Below are 9,139 nucleotides of genomic sequence, written 5' to 3' on the forward strand. Positions count from 1 at the left end.
CATCTCTGTCTGTGATGTGTACTTTCTTCATGGCTTATCATTTCTATGTTGGAAAATTGCTGCAGATCTACCTGGGATGCGTTCTTTGCTTTTCCACTCTAGAGAAGCCTTGCTTTCTACCTTTCACTCTGATAAAACCCAATACTTTGCTGAGACAAAAAAAAAAAATGTTGCAGGCAGAGAATGAGATAGGGTTGGTTATGTATTTTGGGAAAAACAATTTGGAACCTGAATCATTTAAAGTCAGTGCAAGGGTCATAAATGACCTTTGAGACAAAACACTCTGAAGACTCAAAGGTTCAAAGACTCCAAGTCTCAGAAGAGCTAGAAAGGTTTTGCAATGCAAAAATCCCAGCCAGGAGTGTGGGTGGGTCCTGGGAAGGAGAAGTCTCAGGAATGTACAGGCAAAAGCTGTGGTGAGATCTGCAGACGGGTGGCCAGAAGCTCAAAACTTTTCTCCATCAAAAGCCCCATTAACTCCCACTTGTGTGCAAAATCTAGGACAAAGGCTTTATAGAAAGCATCCACATTTAGCCTGCCCCAGACAGCCTCTCTGGTTTTCTTTTCCATTCTGGAGAAATCCAAGTTTCTCAGCATTAATTTTTCTCTCTGGTCTCCCCTTGTGTTCCAACTACATTTGTTTCACTTTACTAATCATTTCTTCCAGGTTTTTTTTTTTTTAACCTCCTCATGAGCGAAGGTGACAGACTGGAAAGATTTAGGATTGACCTTCTTTCCTAGGACAGAACAATTTCTTGCTCCAGCCTGATTTCCAAGCCCCCCTGAGAAATAAATTAATTAGCAGGAATTATTTCCCATGCAGGGTAGAATAAGTGGAACCCAGGTATGGTGAGATTTGTTTTGGATTGTCTATTTGGGGGCCACACTTTAAATGATATAGTAAAAAAAACCCTTGTATTAATTTTCCGTAGGTTTATCTACAGTGGCTTAACTTGTGCCCAGGCAAGAAAGAGCCCTGAGCACAGAGTCAGGTTAAGCCCTGAGCACTGTAGATCATGGTCACAAAGTTTTCCACCAATGAAGAAAACCAGTTCTATATTTTCATGCAAATATAGCGCTGTTGCACTGTCTTCCTGTTGTTCATTGATTTGCCCTAGTGGGCACCGTAATGTCTGCATTATGACACTTGTTGTTTAATAGTGTGAGGAACTGGCCCAGAAACAGACCATAGGAATTAGTTTAGCTTTCTCAAGATTCTATTTACAGGAGCCTGCATTTGCAGAATAACTTGTTTTTCTTCCCCTGAGCAAGGAACTCGGATACAGGCGCCCCAGGTTGCAAGTCAGACCAGATAACCAGATGCCTCTTAGATGCGTCTTACAGAACCCATGCCACTAGACCCATGACTGCCCTAAAACCCAGGACTTTCCTGAACATTGACGCAAATGCTGGTCTCTAAAACTATAGGCTAAGGAGTGATGTCCTTCTAAATGGATTGGTTAGGAAAGTATGTATCATTACAAATCTATTGGCTATGAAATGCGCGGGCTCTGTTGGAATGGCCGGTGTAGGCCTATCTAAGATCTTCTTTGAAGAAGCTCGGAGCCTTGCCTTGAACACGGGACCTGCTTGTCACTGTGTGCATATGCACGACTCTGGCTAGCCAGCTTAATAAACTACCCCCTTGCTGATTGCATTCCTGTGTGGTCCTTGTCTGTGGTCAGAGATCCAGAACCATGCCCTAACAAATAGCCTTGCAAATATATGGTTATTAAAATAGTTTTTACCCAATATATTTGCAATTATCTATGTGGAACATTGAAAGAAAAAAAGCACGTTTCTTTTCCATTATGTTGAGTTTCTATATTTTTATGTATTAGAGGTAGACAATGCTCAATGACATTCAGCTCAGCCATTGATAGCTAGTTGACACTGAGCATACATTTCTGAAAATTCTGTGTGTGTTCAACTATAAAATTGAGGTCTGTGCTATAAATAACAGGTTTATGAAGATGAGTAAGATAAATTCTGCAAGATATTTATCAGGCTTTTAGTGTATGAATTATTTTCCAAAATCATTTTACTACTTTTGGGATACATGCCAAATATAACTAGCTTTAGACTACTTATCTTCTGAATAATTAGGGTAAGTATAAATTTTAATAACAGTCCTTCATATGACATTTTCTCCTTGGGCTTATTTCAAATGAATTAACTGGGCCTTACAAATGAGTAAACAGAGAGAATGTTAATGAATAAGAGTTTAGAACAAACCTGAGTTCTTTAGTATGGCAGAGTTTTATTAATCTTAATGGTCCTATTTATGTATTGATGCATATAAATCTTTTAAAGGAAGCCTATTACTTCCTCACTCTTTTCTCTCTGCCTGCTTCACCCACAGATATAGACCATGGGTCTTTACAGTATAGATACATTTATTGAAATTCAAGAGATTCAAAGGCCTTTTAGTAATACATTGTAAAAATAATGGGGTTAGGTTTCAAGTAGTGACTTAAGTGTCACTTTTGGTATATGTGTTAAATGTGAGAACCAAATGGTTCACTTAGCTGGTCACTGCTATTTCCAGATTAATGGGTTAATCAGCCACAGTGGCAGCTGAGTTGCTCTTTGTAGAATGTTTATGATGCTCTCAGACCTATGTGGTTTCAGTCCCACCTGACATACTTATTTATACTTATTGCAGAATGTGCATTGTAAGTTTAAAATAATGTATATGCTTCCTCCACTGGGTATTATAAACCCAGTGAAATCAGAGAACAACATTATTTTAATTTAAAATGTGGGTATAAACATGCCACAGAGATGTCTCCAGACCTCGACCCAGGCTGTCTTAAGTGGGGCAACTCGGGGTGGGGTGGGTGAGTTTCCCTCACTGCCCCAATAGAGCCCTGGCAGCTAAAACCTCCAGAACTCAATTGCTACCATGCTCACAGTCGCTCTCCAAGGCTCAAACGAGCCTCAACCATGAGCGAATCTGCAGAAAAACCCAGCTATGCAGGACCTGTGACTGAAATCTCCAAGCCCTTTCTCGGCACGAATGGGTCTCCTCCTCCCATCTCCCAAGTTTACCAGTAGCTTGGCAGTCACGCCCACAAACTGCCCCCAGCCCGTGTAATCTCACCAATGGCCATGATCCAGAGACTCAGGAATAAAGCTCCCAGGAGAGAGTAACACGGGCCTCACACATGAGTAAATCTGCTGCATAATCGTATTCTAAATTTTAAAATTCCTGGATCAGCCTCTCATACTCTATGCCATGATGTACCAAGAGTAGTACACCATGTTTGGTGGGGGTTAGCAAGCATGCTAGTAGCCTCTTATACAAGGCCTTAATTGATCCAGGATGAAATACAACAATCTTCATACACTTTCCTCTAAGGAAACTTTATTGGACTATTTTTAGCTGATTTTTCATAATAAGCAATACAAAATTAACTGTTTTGGTTTTGCTTTGGGAGACACAGTTTGGGTTTTAGGGCAGAAGCATTCAAAATATGATGGTGGAAAGGTGCAATGGTGGTGGGATTGGTGTTTGACTATTGAATGTAACAAATTATTTTGAAAACTTTATAAAAATAAAATAAAATTTAAAAAATATGGGTAACAGCAATGTCATCATTATTTAGACATTTATTTTTCTGTCTAACTATAAAATAGTTTGACATGGTAGGTGTTTTTAATAGAGATATTCTTAATATATTTAAAAATAGGCTTATTTCTTTTACTTGAATAAATTATTTCTGAATTTGAAGAACAATTGATTGCCACTTTTATTTTAGATGTTATTTGTCCATTTTTGCTTGTTTATTTTAGTTTTGGGATCACACCTGGCACTGCACAAGGCTTACTCTTGGCTCTGCACTCAGGCATCATTCCTGGTAAATCTCCAGGGACCATATTTGGTATAGAGGACTCTCTCTGTCCTCTGTGCTCACTTCTTTTTATGAAAGCAGATTTGTTTGTTTGTTTGTTTGTTTTTTCAGGTCACACCCAGTGATACAGGGGTTACTATTGGCTCTGCATTCAGAATTACTCCTGGGATAGTTGGCAGAACCATATGGGATGCCAGGAATTGAACCCTGTTGGCCATATTATGCAAGGCAAATGCCCTCCTCACTGTACTATCTACTCCAGCCCCTGAGAAGTAGTTATTCATTCATTAATTAATTCATTTATTCATTTTAAAATTTTACTTTTATAAAGTTGTTTACAATAATTTATACATTCAATGTTCCAACACCAATCCATCAAAATTACACCTTCCCATCACCTTTATTTCTAATTTTCCTACCACCACCTAAGCCTGCCCCAAAGGCAGATCATAAATAATTTATTTTGTATTGTTTATAATGAATAATTCACTAAAAATGATCCAAAAAGAGTTCCTTAGAAGAAAGTGTGTGAAAATTGTTATATTTCACCTTGGAGCCATTAAGCCCTTGTTGAGCTTTGTGTGCTAATATATATATATATACATATATATACACACATATATACATATATATTTCTGCTAATATATATGTGTATATATATTAGCATTTCTAACTATGTCTGTTATGACACTATTATAATAGTTAAAGTGTGCAAACAGCCCAATTGCTCAGCCAAGTGTATGAAGAAATTGTGATATATATTCACTACTCAGTTATAAGAAAACATGAAGTAAAAAAGCCTGCTACAATATAAACAGCATTAGAGAATGCCATATTAAGTGAAATCAAAAGTAGAAAGGCATATTCTGGATAATCTCACTTAGATATTTATATAACGAAACAAAGTAACAGAATATGAGATGTACAATGAAAACAAAACCTTAGTTTTTTTTTCACTTTATTAAAATGCTGACTTTATTTCACATGAATGTTTTTTGTCTCCCTACCATTTCCATCTGCCTCATCCTCTAATATGTGTTGTTATAACATTCCATACATACTTAAAACCAAACAAAAGGGAGGAGTTTCATCTTTAAAAATTAAAAAGTGCTTTTGGAGAACACATTCTTGGCAATGGAACCTGGACATTTATCAGACCTAGCAAGTAAAGGTCTCACTCTGCATTAAAAAAGGACAGCTAGATATCAACTTTTTCTATACAATCTTGCATTATCACTTTAATGTCTTCTGTAGAACTGAATCCTTTTGATGTTTTAGGGTCTTCTTTTTCTTTCTTTCTTTCTTTCTTTCTTTCTTTCTTTCTTTCTTTCTTTCTTTCTTTCTTTCTTTCTTTCTTTCTTTCTTTCTTTCTTTCTTTCTTTCTTTCTTTCTTTCTTTCTTTCTTTCTCTCTCTCTTTCTCTCTCTCTTTCTCTCTCTCTTTCTTTCTTTCTTTCTTTCTTTCTTTCTTTCTTTCTTTCTTTCTTTCTTTCTTTCTTTCTTTCTTTCTTTCTTTCTTTCTTTCGTTCTTTTGTTCTTTCTTTCTCTCTCTCTTTCTCTCTCTCTTTCTCTCTCTCTTTCTTTCATTTTCCTTTTTTTAAAGAATTCTTGACTTGAACTTGACAACAGTTTTGCATATTTTCCATTCTGATTTGATTTTGTGTGTTTTGGGCTGGAGTATTTCCTACAGATTTCTTTATTGGAAAGTTTTCTGGAAGTTTTCTTCAGTTTTCTCTTCCTCCTTCTCCTCTTCCTCCTCCTCATCTTCATCTTCATCATCTTTATGGTCCTCCTCTTTCTCCTCTTCCTCCTCATCTTCACCATCACTTTCTTAATCAGTAGTTTTACTTTTTTCTAAGGAGCTTCGCTTTCACTCCCAGCGGTGGAGCACTTTTCAGATATGCTTCCGAGTTTCACATCCTCCTCCTTTTTTCCTTCTAACTCTGCATCTCCCTCTACAAAGGTTAATTTGCACAGGAATATGCCCAGACCCCGGAACCACACAAAATAGTAGAACCACCCATGGTGTTATCTCCAAGCCCCAGAGGGAAACTGTAGGTGGGACAGACATTTTCAAAGATGCCAGTGATACTTTGATTGGATCACCTTCATAATTTATCACTTCTGCTTAATAACATGCAACTCGTCCCTTGCACCAGTCCCCAGATCGACCGGTCTCAGACCTGTGCTCATTTTCGCCATTGTCTGCTTGAAAGTAATCATCTTTGTGGGTCTATGAAAAGATAGTTCTGAAGCCTCAGATTCATGGTCTATCGAATCTGCCATGGGGTGGTGACATGGGCTCAGGTGGGAGAGAAGGCACATAGACATATGCGCCGCTACTGCAGTGGGGGAGCATCGCACAGGACAGGTCAAACCAGGGGGCAAACCGCAGACTTTGGAAACTGATGTGAAGATATCAAGCAGGGGTGGGGGATGAAAGAGGGTCCAACAGGGAAGAGTCCTATAAATAACGGTAGACGGTGCCGGCATATCGACATTTTGATTGTACCGCATAGTAATCACACTACTTAAACAGTTATGCTCTTGTAAATCATTATTGCCTCAATAAAATAAACAGAAGCAATAAAATCAACTTCTAGACTTGGTATAAACTATTAGTTAACAGGAAGAAAAGGGAATGGGAGGAAGGAATGAGCAGAGGATCCACAGAAGTGGTGGGAGTGCACTTGGATGCTGGGATACGCAGAAGTGTGATGATAAGCATCTGGAATTCCATAATACTGCAAGCCTATTGTATATCAATAAAACATTTTGATAGTAAGACAAGGATGAATCTTTTACTTCTTAAAATAATTTTTAGTTATGACTCTTTTACATTCTAAGATAATTTTCAGTTATGTTTCCCGGTTCTTAATAAGGAATTAATATTATTATTACATTTGTTTTTATTCCTAATTTAATTTTGAATTTTATAAATTCTTTGTTCATCTTGACTGTGTTTCCATTTATTTTATAGTTTGAAGTATGTCTGCATTCTTGAATGTGATGAAGAGTTCCGATCTGCATCTTCCCAGGATATAGGCCCAGCAGTCTGCAAAGCAGAAAGTTTCTTCTCAAAATCAGGTGTTGAAGACTTGCTGCATATCAATTAGAAAAAAATATTTGAAAATGTTACGACATGAAACAAAATAAATTTAAATTTAATTAAACCCAGGCTAAAAAACTGGTAGACTTGTCAGACTGTGTTAGGTATTTTTTAACCATCCGAGGAATGAAATTATATTGATAAGATGACTTGTATTTGAATAAAGTTTTATATGAATGCATTGATTAGCATTTACATTTGCTTTTATCTTTCAGAGACCAGATTGTTAGGAGTGATGTTTAGAAAGTCACGGACAGGGGCTAGAGCAATAGCATAGTGGGTAGGGCATTTGCCTTGCACACTGCCGACCCGGGTTCAATTCCCAGCATCCCATATGGTTCCCTGAGCACCACCAAGAGTAACTCCTGAGTGCAGAGCCAGGAGTAATCCCTGTGCATCGCCTGGTGTGACCCAAAGAGAAAAAAAATAAAGTCATGGACAACTCACTGAGTGCTAAAGGATACTGAGAAAATAATACAAAGTAGGAAAAATGATAAAAAGTGATGCCAGATCTATAACTGAAAATGATCAAAGAAGACATTGTCTTCTTTTCTGCAAGATATATTTCCATAATGTTATCTTAAACTACAGTGTATTCTTTTATATCTGTGACAGTGCAAGGGATGGATCAAAGTGATTGACGTAGTAACTTGTTTAACCTAAGGTAAGTCTGACCAAAGGTGCAAACTAAAGAGAATAAAGAACTAAACAGCAGTAAGTGAGCTTCCTGTGTGGTTGTCTCCAGATCATTTGTATTACTGAATTCTGTGCTTGCCTATCAGAGTCTCTCATGGGACAGACATTATTAGACTGAGCATTTCTTTTTTTAATCTGTGTTCTGCTTCTTTTTCTGCACTCTTGATGGTTTCTTAGAACTAGCACAATTCTTAAATTCAAGTTTCTTTGAAAAGACTTCAGAACTGCTTCTTCCCAGGATATACGCCCAGCACTTTGCAAAACAGGAAGTTTCTTCTCAAAATCAGGTATCGAATACTTTATAACTATTAATCTTATTCACCCAAACGTTTTTAAAAAACAACTTTAGGAATAATGGAGAAGATAAAGTTAAAGTTCCAGATCAAAGACAGATTGTTTTTAGCAATATGCCAGTAAATATTTTCTAAGCAGTGGGTGTAATTATATATTGAATTTTCAATTCATCTCTATCCCTATCTCCCTCTACGTATATTATTAGAAGAAAGGCATGAAAAGCATGGGTGACTTAGTAGGTAAGGTGGACAGAGGGAAAGACATGTAAAGAATGAAAAAAAAGTAAAACACAGGAAGATAAGACCATATATGATTCAATGCAGAAAAGCTGTTGTATTTATTATTTATTTTTATTATTTATATTTTAATGTCATCATTTATTGTCTTATATGATTGTTTTATGACACTTAGAAATTATTGTGTCATATAAAACATAGATTCAAATAAAACAAAGATAAACAAAATTCATTAAGGAATAGTACAATGAATTTTCCCATAGGAAGTATTTTTTGATTAAAAGAACTTGAACTTTCTGTCTTATAGAAGGTGTGTTTAAAATCTCATTTTGATTGTTTTCCTATTTTATAAGTGGTTTCAATAAGGAGAAATGTTTTCCAAATTATAAGTCTGATCTAAACTTTGTTTAGTACACAAATAGCTTTAAAGATAAATTTACATGATAAAAATGTCTAGGATGCCGTTACAGCAATAATAATGATAATTAAGATAAACACATGGTTTTATAGCAAAGGAGACTTCAATGAAAGCAAGAAAAGAAAATGATAAAATGAAAAATGAAGATTTGTGAGATGAATAATAATAAACTACTATTAGTGAAATAAATCTGGAAGTTTTATTTAAGGTGGTTGGATTTAATTTACAGATTATAAATTTAAGCTAGATTTATTACAAGTAAAACAGGAGGAGGAAAATATATCAGAGAAAAAATATCAGAATTTCAATGAAACATATGGTATGCAAAGTTGCCTATGTCATGTTGAAAGACATAGCTCTATCAGGGAGTCATGAAGAAATGGAGAGAGGAGTAAGGAATGAGGAGACAGAAATGATGGTAGAATCAGGTGATGTTTTGAAGCAACATAAATGCCAGATAGTGAAGATCAGTGTCATTCTATCAGATATAAGAAATCCATTAGATCACTTTTTGCATTTTTATCAGTATCTGAT

General features: G+C 36.3%; 1 pseudogene; it reads right to left on the minus strand.

The window, feature by feature from the left end:
• Window positions 1-390: 390 nt before the first annotated feature.
• Window positions 391-6,345, minus strand: LOC129399158 (nucleophosmin-like; annotated as a pseudogene).
• Window positions 6,346-9,139: the final 2,794 nt, after the last annotated feature.

Source organism: Sorex araneus, chromosome 10 (genome assembly GCF_027595985.1).
Source record: "Sorex araneus isolate mSorAra2 chromosome 10, mSorAra2.pri, whole genome shotgun sequence".
Classification (NCBI taxonomy): domain Eukaryota; kingdom Metazoa; phylum Chordata; class Mammalia; order Eulipotyphla; family Soricidae; genus Sorex; species Sorex araneus.